This window comes from Chiloscyllium plagiosum, unplaced genomic scaffold, assembly GCF_037043375.1.
Source record: "Chiloscyllium plagiosum isolate Xiang-an unplaced genomic scaffold, Cpla_swu_hap1 HiC_scaffold_7, whole genome shotgun sequence".
In the NCBI taxonomy this organism is placed as follows: domain Eukaryota; kingdom Metazoa; phylum Chordata; class Chondrichthyes; order Orectolobiformes; family Hemiscylliidae; genus Chiloscyllium; species Chiloscyllium plagiosum.
This window is the reverse complement of record NW_028270145.1, coordinates 89,922,069-89,943,190: the sequence shown is the minus strand read 5'-3', so window position 1 is coordinate 89,943,190 and position 21,122 is coordinate 89,922,069. Positions and strand designations below refer to the sequence as shown.

Below are 21,122 nucleotides of genomic sequence, written 5' to 3'. Positions count from 1 at the left end.
AGTCGCAGGTAGATAGGATAGTGAAGAAAGCGTTTGGTATGCTTTCCTTTATTGGTCAGAGTATTGAATACAGGAGTTGGGAGGTCATGATGCGGCTGTACAGGACATTGGTTAGGCCACTGTTGGAATATTGCGTGCAATTCTGGTCTCCTTCCTATCGGAAAGATGTTGTGAAACTTGAAAGGGTTCAGAAAAGATTTACAAGGATGTTGCCAGGGTTGGAGGATTTGAGCTGTAGGGAGAGGTTGAATAGACTAGGGTGTTTTCCCTGAGGTAAAAACAATGACTGCAGATGCTGGAAACCAAATTCTGGATTAGAGTGGTGCTGCAAAAGCACAGCAGCTCAGGCAGCATCCGAGGAGCAGGATGAGGGGTGACCTTATAGAAATTTATATAATCACGAGGGGCATGGATAGGATTAATAGACAAAGCCTTTTCCCTGGGTTGGGGGAGTCCAGATTTAGGGTGAGATGGGAAAGATAATATAAAGGAGACCTAAGGGGCAACTTTTTCATGCAGAGACTGGTACGTGTATGAAATGAGCTGCCAGAGGAAGAGATGGAGGCTAGTACAATTGCAATATTTAAAAGGCATCTGGATTGGTATATGAGTAGGAAGGGTTTGGGCGAATATGGGCTGGGTGCTGGCAGGTGGGACTAGATTAGGTTGAGATATCTGGTCGGCATGGACAAGTTGGACCGAAGTGTCTGTTTCCATGCTGTACATCTCTATGACTCTATGACATGTGAAAAGAAATGGTGGCAGAAAAATGACCCAGATTTCCACGAAAATCTGAAAACATTTGATCCCAACATTAGTGTGAGATTGACTGGATTCATTTAAATTGGATTGATCTGATGAAATTTTTGGGAGCAGGAAACGCTTACCTCTTTATAATGTCAATTGAAGATGTCTGCACCAGCAACGTTGATCTTTGATTCCTTCCAAACCGGAATACTGGGAATCCTAGAATGGGATGATCGTGGGTTCTCCAGGAAAGCTGTCCCTTTTATATCTGTCACCCCTGAAAACACAAATATGTCTGAACCAAGATCTAGGTGGGCCAATGTTGTGCAAGACTGAATTTCAATGGGGTTGCGTTCACTTGGGTATAGCAGAGCACTGTCCAAGATTAAGGAAACTCTGAATGCTACTGTTCCATTGAAAGTAGAGAAAGATGTTTGGAACTTGGAAATGAATTGACTCTAACAAGGAACTCTGGAAACTGGTAGAGAAAGCTTGAAGCCAAAATATGCAATGCTTTCATGGGAGGAGCATACCAGAATGGTAGCAGACTTATAACTCAACTCTTCAAAGAAATTGAATTCCTGAACATTTTCTGTTCTTTGTCTTTGCGATAAGAATTAAGGATTGGGAGGCAGTAGTGTGATGATAATGTCACAAGCAATCCAGAGTCTCTTACATACATTTTGGAAATAGAAATTCAAATCCTATCATGACTGCTGGTGTTTAAATTCAATGAATAAACTCTGGATTATAATGATAATCTCTATAATGGTGGTCATGACAACAATCATTGACTGTCATAAAAACTCCTCTAGTTCACTAGTGTGCCTTTGGAAAGGGAAGCTGTAACTCTTACCCAGTCTGGCCTACATGTGACTCCAGACTCATCATAATGTGGTTAACTCCCTCCAAAATGGCCACTTAATTAGAAACAAGTACGGTTGATAACAACCCTGCCAGTAACTCCACATCCCATGGAATAAAAGTCAAAATGAAAGGATGTGTAGGTATAGACAGAAGGCTGGAAAAGTTTTGTGATTTAATGGGAAGCTTGTTTCACAGGTGATTTGTTGGGATACTGAGCAAAGGCAAAAGAAATAAAGAAATGGTAAGGTTATCTGAATGACAAAGTTGAAGTGGTAGTGATGATATCGGAAGAGAGCTTATGCGAGGTAGAAGACAGAGGGTGGTGGTGGAGGGTTGTTTTTCAGACTGGAGGCCTGTGTCCAGTGGAGTGCCACAAGAATTGGTGCTGGGTCCACTACATTTGTAATTTACATAAATGATTTGGATGCGAGCATAAGAAGTACAGTTAGTAAGTTTGCAGATGACACCAAAATTGGAGGCATAGTGGACAGCGAAGAGGGTTACCTCAGATTACAACGAGATCTTGCCAATGAGCTGAGAAGTGGCAGATGGAGTTTAATTCAGATAAATGTGACATGCTGCATTTTGGGAAAGCAAATCTTAGCAGGACTTATACACTTAATGATAAGGTCCTAGGGAGTGTTGCTGAACAAAGAAACCTTGGAGTGCAGGTTCATAGCTCCTTGAAAGTGGAGTCATAGATAGGTAGTATAATGAAGAAGGTGTTTGGTATGCTTTCTTTTATTGGTCAGAGTATTGAGTACAGGAGTTGGGAGGTCATGTTGCGGCTGTACAGGACATTGGGTAGGCCACTGTTGAAATATTGCGTGCAGTTTTGGTTTCCTTCCTATCAGAAAGATGTTGTGAAACTTGAAAGGGTTCAGAAAAGATTTACAAGAATGTTGCCAGGGTTGGAGGATTTGAGCTATAGGGAGAGGCTGAACAGGCTGGAGCTGTTTTACCTGAAGCGTTGGAGGCTGAGGGGTGACCTTATAGAGGTTTACAAAATTATGAGGGGCATGGATAGGATAAATAGACAAAGTCTTTTCCCTGGGATCGGGGTGTCCAGAACTAGAGTGCATAGGTTTAAGGTGAGAGGGGAAAGATAAAAAAGAGACCTAAGGGGCAACGTTTTCATGCAGATGGTGGTAGGTGTATGAAATGAGCTGCCAGAGGAAGTGGTGGAGGCTGGTACAATTACAACATTTAAGAGGCATTTGGATGGGTATATGAATAGGAAGGGTTTGGAGGGGTATGGGCGGGGTGCTGGCAGCTGGGACTAAATTGGGTTGGGATATCTGGTCAGTGTGGACAGGTTGGACCGAAGGGTCAGTTTCCATGCTGTACATCTCTATGACTCTATGAATCTATGAATGTTGACATTGAATGAGAATAGGCAAGCAAATAAGTCATGAAGAGTGGATGAGTGTTTTAAATCATTGAGAATTATTTGGCTGGAACAGAAGTAATCAAGGAGATCTCCGGACTGCGATACATGATGAAAAAATTAAAAATAGATCAAATTAATTAACATTAGCAATTGAGGTGAAAGCCTGTTTATAATGAACTAAACCACTGTCACCTTTAAGGTTAAAACAAAGATTTCTGAAAACAGGACAGGGTTAAATATGGTCTTGAAAAGTAACACAAAATACACAACAGCAAATCAACATCCTATATTACATCTTACCCTGTTCTTTAATGGACCATAATTTGTATATTAAAAAAAAAACACCTGTAGGCTCCCTTATAAGTGATACCAGCTGCCTTATTGTCAGTGCTCGTGAGATAGTTGACTCCATTTGTGGCCATCATCATCCTGCTCACATCAGTTGATAGGCACTAAAGTTGACTTCTTGATTCCAAGACACAAAGGAGGAATCTTCACCAACACTGATCAAAGGAGAATTGCAAATGTATGGAGTTATTGCTGGACCCTCTCTGAAGGGTCTTGACAGCTTCCTTGATCATCAGCTTCAGTTCCTTTCCACTATTGAAAAGGGATACTTGAGCATACATTAAAATACACAGTGCAGCATTATGTTCCTCTATAAATAAATAAATAGCACAGGTAGATGATATAACTTAGCACTGTCCCCTTACGCTAGATAGTTGCAATACAGTACCTGTGGAATAATATGCACGTCAGATTTTCATTCCGGTTACTTTGATCCACTTTTCTATTTATTTCATATTACATCGATTAATGTTCCCTTTAAGTGGCCAAGTGAAAACTTCAAACATTTTATGATTATATTTCATATCATTGTCTCAAGTTCATGGTGCTTACTTTTCAAAATTGCAGCGCCCTACACTCCTCTTAACTCTGAATCACATGCATCAATTTTGTCAGAGCACTATTCTGATAAAAGAGCTAAGGGAAAGGCTGAGGCCTGTCAGCCTGAAAATTATTTTTAATCAGAGCCTAATGTGTAATGTTCTCAGGTAAATAAATAAAATCTCACTGTCACATAAAGCTGCATATAGTCTACACGTTGACCAAGTCCCAGGCAATCTTCTATATTGACATGAGCATTTTTTGCATGGGAAAGCTACATTCCAGCTGAAAAAGCAGAAATTCCATGATTAAAAAAAAACCAAGCTTTTCTGTGTCTCAACTCAGTCTGATCCAATCTGGATTAGCTCAAATTTCTGGCCTGGATTTGCACTTATCCCTAAAGTTAAGACCACCTCCATACGGAAAAAATGACAGAGCTGGCTCCACACTGATATGGAGCCATCAGTACATGTTAAAAGAAACCTCTATGGGTTACAAAATAAAATAAGTTTGCATAAAGCATTTGTCAATCTGACATTAACAGAAAACTCACCAATTACAATTCGTGTCATCAGTGGTTCAACAAATGGGTGTTTTACCCAAATGGCTGTACTGATTTCATTTTGCTTTTGCCTTTAATGATTTCAAACAGATGTTAAGGTTACAGGTAATATCTTAAACAAACAAAAAGACTCCCTGTGTCTCCAAAAAGAAAATGTGTATAACATCTAGGGACCACCTTCCTTGGTTTAAAGTACTCACTGGAGGATCAGTGCTTGCACAACAGTTTGAACTGTGTTTTTGCCAACAGGTTTATGTGCCAACCCTCAAATCACCAGAGAGCAGCTAATCAGCATTGCTTTCAAATGGAAAACAGATTTCTACCAGTTTAAAATGCAATGCTTTGATTTGATAATGGAGGACTGAGATGAACAATGACTGGTGGAGTTAATATCCAAATTCTTTTATTCACTCACTTGTGAGGGTAGAAGGAAATGAGAATACTTAGATTCCCATGTCGGTTTCTTCAACTGTGTTATTATTTTGCTTACATTGATTGAGATGTCCTTCCAAACTGATTTGGTCAATCACTGAAAAGAACCACCCTCTTCTTAAGTTGCTACACGCTCATGTTTAGTGCTCTCAGAAAACAAACTGTAGGCATTTTTTTGCTTTGATAACAGAAGGCTAACATGCCACCTTCCAGTTCCTTGCACTGTGCTGCCATTTCAATTCATTGCATTTCAAACACTGTGCTCCTCAAGTACCAGGCAAAATACAACTCCAAATGTGGGGAAAGTTCACATGAGCTGGCAAAGTTTGAATCTCTTCTTTCAAATCTCATAGCTGAGTTCCAATTGTGACCAATATGCATAAAATTCACTGCACTTAAATTACAACAATAGCTACACTTCAAAACATACTTAATTGACCATAAAACACTTTAAGATGTCTCATGATTGTAAAAGGCACATATAAAAGCAAGTTATTTCCTTAGTGCTAGATAGCAGCATCTCCAGATAACATTGGATTCAAATTTTTATCTTATACTCCTTCGTACCATTCTCCAAAGGCTTTCTCTTTGATCAAGATTTAGTTACACCTAATTAATGAATTGAGTATCAATTTGTCCCTTATAAGTATCCTGGGATGTTTTGCTGCATTAAATATGCTAAATAAATGCTAGTTGTTGCTTCTTCTGCCAGTCTGTTACTGTAATTTCAAAGCATTTCTATAATGTTAGAGGCTTCATTGAAATTAAATATACTGGTCTCCATTAGGGTGGAATTGAGCTCCACTCAGAAAGAGATAAATGTGACAATATAGGCGAAAGTGAGGACTGCACATGCTGGAGATTAGAGTCAAGATTAGAATGGTGCTGGAAAAGCACAGCAGGTCAGACAGCATCCGAGGAGCAGGAAAATCAACATTTCGGGCAGGAGCCCTTCATCAGGAATGAGGCTGGAAGCCTCGGGGGTGGAGAAATAAATGGGAGGGGGTGGTGGCTGAAAGCATGAAGATGAACCAGTGTTATTTTCTGAATGCACATAGAGCTATTAAAAGTAGGGACAGGAACATGGGCCTGTATTGGGTTGATGGGACAACACCAGCAGAGTCGTATCGTGTGTACTTATATTCACCTTAATGAAGATGGACCTACTGCATTGCGGTTTTGTAAGCTAGAGTAAAGTAAAAGAAAGCTGGAGTATAAGCAGAGAATGAAGGCACCAATCTGAGGGTGCCATGAACTCTGATGAACTTCAGCTGTTGCGAAGTGAACTTTAAACATTTTGATGACTGTGCAGTTACTTTGTAAAATTTATTTTTAAACTTTTTAGTGTTAACAAAACCCCAGCTGTCCTGTTGGCTCTGGACTAATGCTATTTAATTACTATTTCGATGCCAATGTGTACATGCACAAAACTCCACGATACTTCACCACAGCTCAACTTGCAGCCAGCATTATAACCCTATACTGTGGAATGGTACAGTCCTCCAGTTTCAATTTGATGCACCAGTGATGTGAACCATTTGTTAGTTCATTGGGTGTCATGAACTGACCATTACTTTCCCAGCAAGATTTAGGCCCCAGTCTCAAGTTCCTGTCTGGTACCAATTTCAAGCAATGAATAGCAAAACTGCAGCAAAGACTTTCAGGTATTGTGTTAAATTGTTGATGAGTGACTTGAGCCAATTTTAATCTTCACTGCCTGGGCAATAATCTAGCTGAGTGGACTGTCAGTCTGTCGTAGATTGACAATCCTGATTTACCTGAATTTCAATTAGTGTAACGAGAAGACTGTGGGAAGCAACTTGTTTTTCCTTCATATATTTATTAAACTTGCTTTCCATATGTTGAATGCTCATGCTGTTGCATAACAGGATCCATACCCAGTCCTCAGTCCTCTCCCATTTTTAACATTCTCTGCTTATTTAATCATAAATTGATTTTAAGCTGTTATGTACAGTGAATTGTTAAAATTTACAGTGACTTAGGGAAGCAGAGCTATTTGGAATCTGAGCACTTCTTTGCAGTAGTTGGAAGTTGAGTAGTTGGAAGATAAAGTGCCAAAACATTAACATGAGAATGTCATTGCAGTGTGACAATTTTACATAGGTAACTTCAATCATCCATGTAGTTTCACAAGGTTATTGCAGAAAAAGATGAGTAATGAGCATAGGTATATTAATGGGAAATGGATCCTTGATGTCAACACACAACTGGCAACAACACATCAGTAGCCTGTTTTACCACCCACTAGATATTCCTCTCCTTTTGATTAAAAACTATAATAGGATGTGGCTTAGATTGGACTGTTGATTCATTTGTGGTACTGTCAAGGTGTTAGTGTATACAAATGACATGTACTTGAGAGTTATATTGTTTTGTACTTTTGTACTTGAAGCATACAAGAAGAGCAGGATACACTCTTATATTTACTGGTAACCTCTCGTTCTTGGGAGCTGGGATTGAGGTGATGAGAACAAAAATGGCTAAGCATACTTTCTATGTCCATAAAAGCATAACGATGACAGACTGGATCGCAGATTTGATTCCTATATAGATTAGATTCCCTACAGTGTGGAAACAGGCCCTTCGGCCCAACAAGTCCACACCGACCCTCCGCAGAGTAACCCACCCAGACCCATTTCCCTTTGACTAATGCACCTAACCTATGGGCAATTTAGCATGGCCAATTCACCTGACCTGCACATCTTTGGACTGTGGGAGGAAACCCACGCAGACATGGGGAGAATGTGCAAACTCCACACAGACATTTGCCAAGGCTGGAATTGAACCTGGGACCCTGGTGCTGTGAGGCAGCAGTGCTAACCACTGAGCCACTGTGCCACCTCTTTTCTTTTTAACCTACCCAGACCCATTTCCCTCTGACTAATGCACCTGAGACTATGGGCAATTTAACATCGCCAATTCACCTGGCCTGCACATCTTTGGATTGTGGGATGAAAGCCACACAGACATGGGGAGGGTGTACAAACTCCACACAGACAGTCACCCAAGGTGGGAATTGAACCCGGGTCCCTGGCGCTGTGAGGCAGCAGTGCTCACCACTGAGCCACCGTGCTGCTCTTATATCAGGAAGCATTTCCTGGGTGGAGTTAACATGTATTAGATATACCTTGATATACCTTAAAGTTATCACTATACTGACTCCAATAACGGGCTTTATTCTTATGCTCACTGGGGAAATCCCGACTGTGTAAGCAAATTTCTGTTTCCCACAGCAACTATTCCAACTACCACTGAGTGAAACTGGCCCAATTAGTACCAATTAAAGTATAGCTTGTTTGTGTTGTTGACTCATGTCGACTGGGAATTTGACTAAGGCTGTTCAAATAAATTTATCTTAGAACATTTAAATTGTGCCACAGAAAGAAAAAGCTTAACTCAGTTTAAGCGGTGCTTGAATATTAGGTCAGACTTTAATTCCAGGTCTATTTCCCGGCAGGAGCTCTGGCTTCAATTCAAAAGCAAACCTAGGAAAGCCTGAATATTTTACCTCATGGGCCACATTAGATTCCCACTGGCAGTTTTCCCACTGAATTGGCTGACCCAACAGGGAACTTAGCCACAGTTAGTCCGTCAGCTTTAGGCTTATTTAAAAGGGCATTGCTACTCTTAAAGGGTGCCAGTCCCTTGTGACTCGGTGTGTGTTAAGGTGGTGGTAAAAAAAAATTCTCCTTTCTAAAGGAGGAGAAGTAAGGATAAAGATTCTGAAACACATGCTCGGAGATGCCTCTGGAAGAATTAGGGTGAAAGTTTTCTTCCCAGGAGGCCAGAGGCCCTGCCTAATATGCTGCTCACCAAACATAGTGAAAGGTTTCAGGATCTGCATTTATGCAGGAAGCCCTTTGGTAAATTCACTCAAGCAGTATCGGTAAGTCTTTCTCTTTATTCACTGCTCACTCCAGTACACAAAGCAAAAGTCCAACATCTTCACTCACAGCACCACCCATCAATTCGCCCAATGGTTCCTTCAGGAATCAGCACAAAGTTACACCAGACCAAGCCTCATGCTCATTGCAAACACGGAATCAGCTTTGCTTTGTTTCCTTTGGATTGGTCTCTCGCTCTTATCACTTCATCAATTTTGTAGAATCCCCAATCTCTATACAAACTCTTCCTCACATCACACTACAAGACAACACCAGCTGAAACATTTGAAAATCAAAGTGAAAACCAATGTCCAGATATGAGTTGAGTACTCATTGATATTAGATTTGGTGTGGATTGTAGAAGTTTACATTGATCTTACCATAAAATCATTGAATCAAAGTATGAAAGAACACAACACAAAGAGTGTACATTTGACTCATTGTGCCTATTGTTACAGACTGAGAGAAGAGATAAGCTGAAACCTTGATGATCAATGTGCACAATAGGGATGAGTCAATGGACCTTGATGTGAGGTAGGATACAGCTAAACTTTGGATAAGTTTCCTTATGTTGAATGTAATGCAGAAATAAACAATGAGACTATTAGAATTATGGAGCTTAGAGGCAGCAGAGACTTGAATAGGGATGTCAGCAGCAGATGTGCTGAAGCAATAGCATATCTGGGCAATTTCATAGAAGTGGAAGTATGTGATGTTGGTGATGACTGGAAGTAGGTCCAGGAACCTAACTTAGGTCACCAAGTCTCCTGTAAGTTTTGATATAAAGAATGTCAATATTGTAGAAATGTTTCTTAAATGGTTCCTATCATGGATGGTAACCTTTTAATATCAGATAAGCAGTTTCAGTGATGTAATCAAAGGCTATTGATAATCAATATGTGACAAATAATGATCTTTCTCATTTTTTAAGCATAGATTGTTAATCCAGGAGTTCATTGTCTTTGCGTTTTGAGATAAACATAAACAATAAGACGGGTGTGAAATTCCACAGAAGAGTGCTGTTTAAGCATATCCATTCAAGAGGGGGAATGAAAGTTAGGGGGAGGTGTGAAGAGATTGGTGGTGAGAGATGGGGTAGGATGGGGATTGGTGACTGGAATATTTTTATTTGTTAAAATTCAATGCAGAACTTCTGGGAAGATTGATGGATCTGTGTTGAAGTTGCAAAAGTCACCTGATCCTCTCTTGACAGATTTCTTTGTTGAGGAGGTGTCAATGTTGGACTAAGGTGAACAAAGTTAAAAATCACACAACACCAGGTTATAGTCGAACATGTTTATTTGGAAGTACAAGTTTTTGGAGCACTGCTCCTTTGTCAGGTACGCTAGCTGCCTGACAAAGGAGCAGCACTCCGAAAACTTGTACTTCCAAATAAATCTGCTGGACTATAACTTGGTGTTGTGTGATTTTTAATGTTGACAGATATCTTAACAATTCATCAGTGTCCATCATACTTTTTAAAAATTGGTAGTATCTTATATCAGCTCATCCAAAGAGTTATCCACTGGAATAACTTACCTCCCTTTCCTCATAGTCCTGGATTTTCTGTTTTCAGTTATTTACACAATTTTCTCTTCAGAGTTATCATTGATTGTGCTTTTCAAAGAACAAAGAAGAACAAAGAAAATTTACAGCCCAGGACAGGCTCTTCAGCCCTCCAAGCCTGTGCCGATCCAAATCCAATGTCTAAACCTATCACCCAATTCCCAAGGATCTGTATCCCTCTGCTCCTCACCTACTTAAGATTCAGACATACCTTAAATGAATCTATCGTGCCTGCCTGTACTACCTCTGCTGAAAATGCGTTCCAGGCACCTAACACCCTGTGTGTAAAGTACTTTCCACGTGTATTCTCCTTAAATTTTTCTCTTCTCACCTTGAAAGCATGAACTCTCGTTGTTGAATCCCTCACCCTCAGAAAAAGCTTATATCTATCAATTTTGTCTATCTCCTTCATGATTTTGTAGGCTTCAATCAGGTCCCCCCTCAATCTCCTTTTTTCAAATGAAAACAACCCTACCTACTCAACCTCTCTTCATAGCTAACACCTTCCATATCAGGCAACATCCTCGTAAACCTTCTCTGCACCCTCTCCAAAATGTCCACACCCTTTTGGTAATGTGGTGACCAGAACTGTACACAGTATTCTATATGTGGCTGAGCCAAAGTCTTGTACAATTTTAACATGACCTGCCAGCTCTTATACTCAATACCCCATCCGATGAAGGCAAACATACCATATGCCTTCTTGACCACTCTATCCACCTGTGTAGCTATCTTCAGGGTGCAATGGACCTGAACTCCCAGATCTCTGCTCATCAACTTTTCCCAAGGCTCTTCCATTTACAATATAGTTCGCTCTTGAATTAGACCTTCCAAAATGCATCACCTCAGATTTGCCTGGATTAAACTCCATCTGCCACTTCTCCACCCAACTCTCCAGTCTATCTATATTCTCCTGTATTCTTTGACAGTTCCCCTATGCATTCTGCTACTCCACCAATCTTTGTGTCATCTGAAAACTTACTGATCAGACCACCAATGCCCTCTTCCAGATAATTTATGTATACCGCAAACAACTGTGGCCCCAACACTGACCCCTGTGGAACACCACTGTTCACCTTTCTCCATTTCAAGGAACTCCCTTCAACTACTACTCTATCTCTCCTGTTGTTCAACCAGTTCTTTATCCACCTAACTAGAACACCCTGCAAATCCCATGTGACTTTACTTTCTCCATTAGTTTACCATGGCGAACCTTGCTTATGCCTGAAACGTCAATTCTCCTGCTCCTTGGATGCTGCCTGACCTGCTGCACTTTTCCAGCAACACATTTTCAGCAGGAATCTTATCAGGTGCCTTACTAAAGTCCATGTATAGACATCTACAGCCTTTCCTTCATTGATCAACTTGGTCACTTCCTCAAAGAACTCTATTAAGTTGGTAAGGCACGGTCTCCCCTGCACAAAACCATGTTGCCTATCACTGATGAACCCATTCTCTTCCAAATATAAATAGATCCTATCCCTCAGTACCTTCTCTAGCAACTTTCCCGCAACTGACATCAGGCTCACTTGTCTGTAGTTACTTGGAATATCCCTACTACCCTTCTTGAGCAGGGGGACAACATTAGCAGCTCTCCAGTTACCTATGTTTAAGGATGCTACAAAGATATCTGTCAGGGGCCCAGCTATTTCCTCTCTCACCTCCCTCAGCAACCCCGGATATCCCATCCGGTGCTGAAGGTTTGTCCACCTTAACATCCTTCAGCCTACCCAATACATCCTCCCTCCTTATGTCAACATGATCCAGAGAAAACAAACTTCTATCTCTAATCTCAACGTTCATCACATTCCTCTCCTCAGTGAACACTAATGAAAAGTAATCATTGAGAATCCTACCCATTTTCTCAGGGTTTACACACAACTTTCCTTCCTTATCCTTTAGTGGTCCAACTCTTTCTCTAGTCACCCTCTTGCTTCTTATATATGAATAACAGGCCTTGGGATTCTCCTCAATTCTGCTTGCTAAAGTTATTTCATGACCTTTTTGCCCGCTTGATTCCTCGTTTAAGATTGGCCCTACTCTCCCAATGTTCTTAACTGTCTGGACCTTTTGTTCACTTCCCTTTTCCTCTTGGCTAGTCGCACAATTTCTCCTGTCATCCATGGTTCATGGATCTTGCCTTTCCTATCCCTTGTTTTCAAAGGGAGATGCCTATCCTGCATTATCTTCAACTGATCTTTAAAAGCCTCCCACATATCAAATGTGGATTTCCCTTCAAATAGTTGCTTCCAGTCCACATTTCCCAGCTCCTGTCGAACTTTGGTATAATTGACCTTGGCCCAGTTTAGTACTCTTCCTTGAGGACCACTCTCATCTTTGTCTACGAGTATTCTAAAACTTACAGAATTGTGGTCATTATTCCCAAACAAATCGCCCACACAACTTCTACCACCTGACCTGGCTCATTCCCCAACACCTGGTCGAGTATGGCCCCTTCCCTAGTTGGACTATTGACATACTGCTCTAGAAAATTTTCCTGGGTGCTCCTTACAAATTCTGCCCCATCCAGAACTCTGACGCTAAGAGTATCCCAGTCAATGTTGGGTAAATTAAAATCTCCCATCACCACCACCCTGTTGCTTCTCCATCTTTCCATGATTTGTTGACCTATTTGTTCTTCTACTTCACACTCACTGCTGGGAGACCTGTAGAACAGTCCTAACAATGTAACTGCACCCTTCCTATTTCTCAGTTCTACCCATAATGCCTCACTGCTCAAGCCCTCCATAGTGTCTTCCTTTAGCACAGCGTGATATCATCCTTGACCATCAATGCAACTCTTTTACTTCCCTCCCTGTCCTGTCTGAAGCATCTATGTCCTGGAACATTTAGTTGTCAAACATGCCCTTCCTTCAACCAAGTCTCTGTGATTACAATAACGTCATACTTCTAAGCACCAATCCAAACCCCAAGTTCGTCTGCCTTACCCACTATTTTCCTTGCATTAAAGCAGATGCACTTCATATCACCAGTTCCTTTGTGTTCATCTGCTCTCTGCCTACTCTTCCTCTTGGTAATGTTAACTTCATGATCCTGTCCCTTACAGTCTCGAGTTTCCACCTCACTGTCTACACGTCTTCTCTTCTGGTTCCCAGCCCCCTACCACATTAGTTTAAACCCTCCCCAACAGCAGTATTCAGATAATTCGATTTGTAATGCCATATTATGGTCAGAGGTGGTAGATTGGTTTGTGATGCAAAGTGATGCCAACAGCATGGGTTCAATTCCTGTACCAGCTGAACTTACCATGATGCACTCTCATTCTTAACCTCGTTTGAGGTGTGGTAACCCTCAGTTTAAAATTACCACCATTTGTCTCTCTAATGAGAGAGCTAATGAGACGAGGTCTAGTCCAGTAGGACAATGATGACTTTATCTTTTACTTTTTATAGTAGTCACAGCTCTAAATTTAATGTACCACTGTCCTGAAAATACCATTTCCAAATCATGCAAATTTTAATGAGAATTTTGAAATATTTTCTCCACGAGGAAAACAAGTCAACTATTCAACTCCTCAACCCTGGAAAATCACAATTGTACCTTGCTCTATATAATGCCTTTAACATTGGAGCAATAAACAGGGGAGGTAATAGCACAGTGGTATTTTCACTGGCTGAATAGTCTTGTGGAAACAGGCGAACATTCTGTGACGACATGAGTTCAAATTCCACTGTGGCAGGTGTTGAAATTTTTAATTTAATAAAAATCTAGAGTTTAAAAAGCTGGCCTAATGGTGATTTGTTGATTCTTAACTGATCTTGGGCAATAAATGCTGGCCGAGCTAATGATGGCCACATCCCATCAATGAACAAAATAAAAGGTAGAAATTGACATCGAGCTGCTTAAGGAGATATTATGACAAGCTTGGTCAAAAAAATAGATTTATAGAGTATTTAAAAGAATAAAGAGAGATAGCAATGCAAAGAGGGTTAGAGAGAAGTACATGGCTTAGGACAGAGGCAGCTGAAAGCATAGCTGCCAAATTGTGCAGGATGTCAGAATTGGAGGAGCATGGATATGTAAGGGCTAAGAATTAAAGGAGTTATAGAAATAGTAAGTTGTGGTTGGGTTAATCCGAGGGCAGATTTGGAAAATAAAGATAAGGATTTTTAAATTATGGCTTGCTTTTATTGGGAACCAATGTAGGCCAGTGAACACAGCGATCGTGTAGATAGACTTTGGTGTGAGTTAAGAAACAGCTGAATTTTGGGTGAGCTCATTTTCAGCAGCTGTAATGTAAGAACCAACTAGGAGATCACTGGAATAATTGAGTTCAGAGGCAACAATGACATGAATAAGTAGCAGATTGAAACTTGGAAGAGTTCAGAAAAGATTTACAAGGATATTGCCAGGGTTGGAGGGCTTGAGCTATAGAGCGAGGCTGAATAGGTTGAGGCTACTTTCTCAGGAGCATTGAAGGCTGTGGGGTGACCTTATAGAGATTTGTAAAATCATGAGGGGCATGGATAGCATGAATAGACAAGTTATTTTCCCCTGGGGTGTGGGAGTACAGAACAAGAGGGTATAGGTTTAGAGTGAGAGGGGAAAACTTTAAAAGGAACCTAAGGAGCAACATTTTCACACAGAGGGTGGTCTGTGTATGGAATGAGCTGCCATAGGAAGTGATGGAGGCTAGTACAATTACAACATTTAAAAGATATCTGGATGGGTAGACGAATAGGAAGGGTTCAGAGGGATATTGGCAAAGTGCTGCCAAATGGGACTAGATTAGGTTACACTTTCTGGTCATGGATGATTTGACAGAAGGGTCTGTTTTCATGCTGTAAATCTCTATGACTCTGTAGGCTGAAGCAATAGTGCGTCTGGGCAGTTTTATGGAGGTGGATGGAAGTGATGAGTGAAACTAGGTACAGAAACCCATCTCAGAATCAAATAAGATTTCAAAGCCTGACCATGGCTGATGTGGACCTTAACTCCATCGATTTGACTTGGTTCTGTATACCAACTTTAGTGAAAACAGCAACACTAAAATATTCATTTGGTATTACTGACTGTTTTCCTTCAGTCACTTTTACTATGTCTTCACATGTATCTTCTCAACCCTCAATAAGATATGATATCCTATCACTCAGATGCAAAGAAAGTTTAATTGCTACATCCTCCTGCAGCTATTCCTGCCTCTTTTGAGGTTAATAATTACCCCAGCTCTCCAGTGTCTCATCTGCTGTCTTTCCTAAGGCTACTTCTAATGCAGTCCCATTTGACTCATGAAAACCACTCATACTCAATATTTTAGAAAGACAATTGTCACTGCTGCTGTCATTTCCACTCCAGCTTCCACTATTTCAACCATTGTTACCAAGGCCCCTAAGCACTGCCACATAAAGCAACAACTGCCACTGACAGTAAGGTTCAAAACACCAGCATGTTATCCTTTTCAGGGAATAAAACTCTCAGGATTGACTCGACTTTCAAACATCATTTGTCATGTAAAATCATCTTACTATAAATCTCAATAATAAACTAAAAGTAGTCTGTTGACTTTAAGTGTCATGTAAGAGAAAGGAGGAAACAAGTTTAGGGATAAGCACATTAATGTGACACCTGTCGAATCTATGTATTCCAGTACCTTAGCTCATGATGTTGAAGTTGATAATATTGATATGGATTGGGATGATAATGCTCGACATAATCAAAGTAGACATGAAGGATTGTTCGATGGTCATCAGGCACAAAGTAACATTTCTGACTGTGGTGTAAGAAATAATAGCAGCAGGATTCTAGTGGCCTAGTTTTACTGTTTGTCCTTTTGCATCTATAAAGCCTCTAGGGCTATAAAGAATATTATAATTGCCCATCCAATAGATCCTATATGTCACAGTTATACAGAGATTATACACAGCTCCACTTATTGGTATGTCAAGTACTTTAAACAAGATGAGCAATTTGCTTTGATATCGACAATAGATTTATTCATGGACAGAGCATGACATGTGAGGAATATTTCTTATTTTGTGCTGTAGGGGTGGGAATGGGAACTTTTCCCACCAGCATTACAAACCACAAGACGTTGGAAATATTTCCCACTCATTTGATATGAATGTACAGAACATCATGAGCTAAGCATCATTGTAATATTGATGGCTTTGGCTTCTACTATGGGCAAGCAAACATGGTGTACAACATCTGAAATCGTGATTTACATTTCTAAATACTCGTTGGGTTTGTCAGTGGACAGAAGGTTGTGATGCGTCTGCTAAAATAATATTACTGTTTCTGGATTGTAGAAGTTCAGAACTAACTCCTTCAAGAAGAATCCTTTTAGGTCATTTAATCCTGGGCTGTATACAAGTTATGAAAATGAGCTGGCAGTATAGTGTCTGTGTGCAATCTGTCTTACTTACAAGGCTGGAATATAGACAGATTTTAACCTCACATCTTTAATGCCTTGTCTGAGCTGAGATGTCACCTTCTTTTATAAAACTTAAGTTATCTCAGGAATGTGACTTGAAAGAAGTTCTGGGGCATTACATATTCATGAATCAAAACCTGTGACCCATTCTAAATGATTAAGACTTAACAACAATCTAGGTTTGTTCAATACATCACATCAGTTGTATGACACTTTGAACTTTTACTATAAATTCTGTGTCCTATGATCCTGCCACACTAGCTACCTGACAAAGGAGCTGTGCTCCGAAAGCTTGTACTTCCAAATATACCTGTTGAGCTATTGCCTAGTGTTGTGTGATTTTTAACTTTATTTACAATGGCCATGGGTTACTTGGGATAGACAATAGCCTAGTGGTATCATCACTATAGTATTAATCCAAAGACGCCAGTAATGATTTGGGGATGCAGATTCAAGTCTTACAATGTACTTTGAATTAAAAACAAAATCTGGAATTAAGAGCCTATGGGTAATAATTAAAATGATATTGATTGTTGGGAGAAGATAAAAACATCTGGTTCACTTATGTCCTTGAGGACGGCACGGTGGCTCAGTGGTTAGCACTGCTGCCTCACAGCACCAGGGTCCCGGGTTCAATTCCAGCCTCGGCAATTGTCTGTGTGGAGTTTGCACATTCTCCCCATGTCTGCGTGTGTTTTCTCTGGGTGCTCTGGTTTCCTCCCACAATCTAAAAGATGTGCAGGTCAGGTGAATTGGCCATGCTAAATTGCCCATAGTGTTAGATGTATTAGTCAGAGGGAAATGGTTCTGGGTGGATTACTCTTCGGAGGGTCGGTGTGGATGTGTTGGGCCGAAGGGCCTGTTTCCACACTGCAGATAATTTAATCATCTAATCTAAATTAAAGGACACTGCTATTCTTACCTGGTCTGGCCAAAATGTGAATCCAATGTGGTTGACTCTTAAGTGCTCTCTGGGTAGTTAAGGATGGGTAATAAATATTCACATTTGCCAAAATCCTGTGAATGAATAGTAAAAAGAAATCACACATGACAAACATGAAAACTATATAAGATAGAGTAGCTCAAGATAATACAAATCATGTAGGTTATGCAGGCCTTTAAAACTTATCTGCCATTTGTTAAGATCATAATTGATCTGGTTGTGATCTAAACTCACATTTCCTATCCAACTGTTACCACTCATTGTGATTCCTGCACCTGGTATCTGTTCTGATCAAATCATTAGCCCTTTAGATTTTAGCACAAACTATCACTAATTACTGTTCATATAAATTTGCTTCAAAGTTTACACTAAATGGAAGAAAGCTTAAAACAACACAATGATTCATTCCACAATTTTTAGATCTCTTCTGGGCTATATTTTGATGGAAACATGTGATGTAAATTATTTCAACAGTACTGCTTCTGGACAGAGAGAACATCAAAGACTGAATTGAGAGAAGCAAATAAGTCGGATTAAATCCAATCAAAAGTATAAGACTGCACAGTTTAGTGGCAGATTCAGGCAACATTTTTGCACCCTCATATTCATATTTTCCTGCATATAATCGCTCAAGGAAACTTTTAGAATATCTTTCAAAAAACTAAATTACCATTGAACATTTATTGTTAGATGAAACTGGCTACACTAAATGCTGCTGGGAAGAAATGTGATAGAAGGAACAAAAAGCTTTGGTTTTTGGAGTGAGGGCCATTGGTCTCAAAAGAACTGTATCACATCCCTGTGATTATGCATCTCATGGTTTGGAAAAATCTGATAATATTTTGAATTTGTTGGCAATCAAAAGAAGCTACACCCCACCGGTAAATTGGCATTTTGTCTTTAACAGAGTTTGGATTCAGCTATATGTAATTATTCCAAAAACCAGAGGAAGAATCTAAATTCTGATCATTTTCACATATGGATGTCAAGCACTGAGAAAAATGCAAGGTTTCAGAGAGGAATGACATTCAACTAAACATTCATTCAGATTTCCTAGTTACATACTCTAGTATCTTAAGATTGAAAGCCTTTGGTGTTTACAATTGCTGTTGTTGGAAAGGAATCATTTACCTTATCAATAGGTACATTATGTGGACTCTCACAGGGGCCAGAGCGATATGAGCTGGGCCAAGACTTGTGACAGAAACAGATGAGGCTTTTCTTGACATCAGAGCACCTCACTGTATCTTTTATGTTTTTGTCAAGAAAGGTGTTGAGTAACCCGCTAGGCAGTGGGCAACTGGCAAATAATGGGAATTATAGCTTGTTACATATTGCATTAATGCTGCAACTCACTTGATTAATATTTAGCTTCCTGTTTTACCAAGCACACTGAATAAGCTCAACATAGAGATTTCTTGACATGTAATTTAGAGCAGCTGCCTGGCGACTTCAGCTTATTGCCTTCTCCAAAGGATCACTATGTTGGAAACCAGGCACCAACAGCTCAGGGCATGCTTCAAGGTGCACACACACCCCATGTCCACAGTCATTAGCAATCTGACATGCGCCTCTAAATATTATCATAATTCATCTCTGATCCACTTGCAATATATCTTTAGACTTAAATGCTGCACCTCAAGCTGAAGCAGAACCAGTCACTTATTACAATGTTGTAACAAGGATACTGTAGCTCAGGGAAATGAACACCACCCCGTCATTGGACTGGACTGCTTGATGTCAGGACAAAACCAGGAAATGTATCATGGTCCTCAGTCAAGACATGGGAGATAACCTTCAGTCAGGAGATTCCAGCACATGTCAAGGGCAGTCTCCAATACCAATTCCGAGGCTTGAACATAGTCAGTTAGCTGTTTGAAATAGTCGAGTAAAGGCACTCTTCTCATTAGAGGTGAGGAGCTAAATGTTGGGAAGCCCACCACCTGTCTTGAATCTTTCTGCCCTATTGGGGCCTGTCTTCCTCCTGGAATGAGAGCATGGCCGCTATTAAGGAAGATGAAAACTGGTGGCACAGCTGTTAGTTTTCGTCAAGGTGTAGAGGTGTCCAAAGTGAATAAGTCGTTAAGAGGGCAAGCAGGGAGAGTGGTGTCAGGGGTTATGGTGGTAAAAGTAGGTAGGGAAGATGTTGCAGGCAATAGTGAGAATGGTAGAACATGAAACATGCTGGGAGGTGGGTGCAGTAGCACCAATAGAGGGAGTGTGAGGTATCAGAAACAGGGTGGTGACACTTATGCTGGCAGGGTGGAGAAAGTCCATTAAATTGCTGGGGAAGAAAATGTGATCAGTTAGCCAAAGTGGAAGGAAAAAAAGTTGATAACAGGGTTGAAAAGATGCTCAGGAGATGGGAAGATGAGAGAAAAGACATGGTAGCCTAATCTTTCTGAATTTGTTGCTAACAAAATTACTAAAGGAGATTTTCAGAAGACTTTTGATGAAGTATTTGACAGGAAGCTGGTTAGAAAAATTAAAGCACTTGTGATGTATTGACATGGATTCATAATTGGCTAAAGACAAAATCAGAGTGTTGAAATTAATGGGTCATTCTCTCATTGATAAGTTGTGACTAATGGGTACCACAATATTTGGGCTCCAGCTAGTTACTTCGTATATTAACGATTTACAATTAAGCACCACAGGTAATATGTTAGAATTTGCCAATGACAGAAAGTTAATTGGGAATGCCTGTTGTGGGGAGGGCTTAATGAATTGGCAAGAACATGGCAGATAGAGTACAGTGTAGAAAAATGTGAGCTTATCCACTTTGGTAAGAAAACAGATGTGCAGATGTTTTATAAATGGTTAGAGTCCGAAAAGTATTGATGTATAGAGGGACCTAGGTGACCTTGAAAGAATACATCAAATGTTTACCAAATTTGTTCTTGGGAAAGAGTCCTCTGAAGAAAACTTGGGTAAACTGTGTGTGTTCTCTCAGGTTCTGAGGAATGAGAGATGATCTGATTGAAACTTGCAAAATGGTTTGATGGATAAAGGGATAGACAGGGTAGATGCAGGTGAGATGTTTCCCCTGGCAGCAGAATCTAGAACCAATTTAAATATAAATGCAATGCCACTCTAGTCCATGATGAAGAAAAATGTTCTTACTTGAGGATTATGAGCGTTTGATATTCTCTACCATAAAGGACTTTAGAAATTCAGTTTGTGAATACATTTGAAGTAGAGATTGTTAGATTTGCGATTAACAGTTGTAGTGCTCAGAGTTGTGGAGATGGGCTGAGTAAAAGGCATTGAATTGTTTAGTCAGCCATGATTGTATTAAATGGCTGGGCTGGCTTGATGGTTTGAATAGCCCACCACTATTCTTATGTTCCTATTTCAGAAACCATGCAGGGCACAGCTGGACTAATAGTGCTTACCTGGATGCAAAACAGGCTTTTAAAGATGGTGCA

At 40.2% G+C, this 21,122-nt stretch overlaps 1 long non-coding RNA gene across 3 annotated transcripts in view; it reads left to right on the top strand.

Moving 5' to 3' along the window:
- The first annotated feature begins 6,468 nt into the window (after positions 1-6,468).
- Positions 6,469-21,122, top strand: part of LOC122551733 (uncharacterized) — a 240,648-nt gene continuing 225,994 nt past the window's right edge. For all 3 annotated transcript variants that reach the window (XR_015757544.1, XR_006312180.2, XR_015757545.1), the window contains exons 1-2: positions 6,469-6,550; positions 9,250-9,325. This is a non-coding gene — a long non-coding RNA (uncharacterized LOC122551733). The remainder of the gene's footprint in view (positions 6,551-9,249; positions 9,326-21,122) is intronic.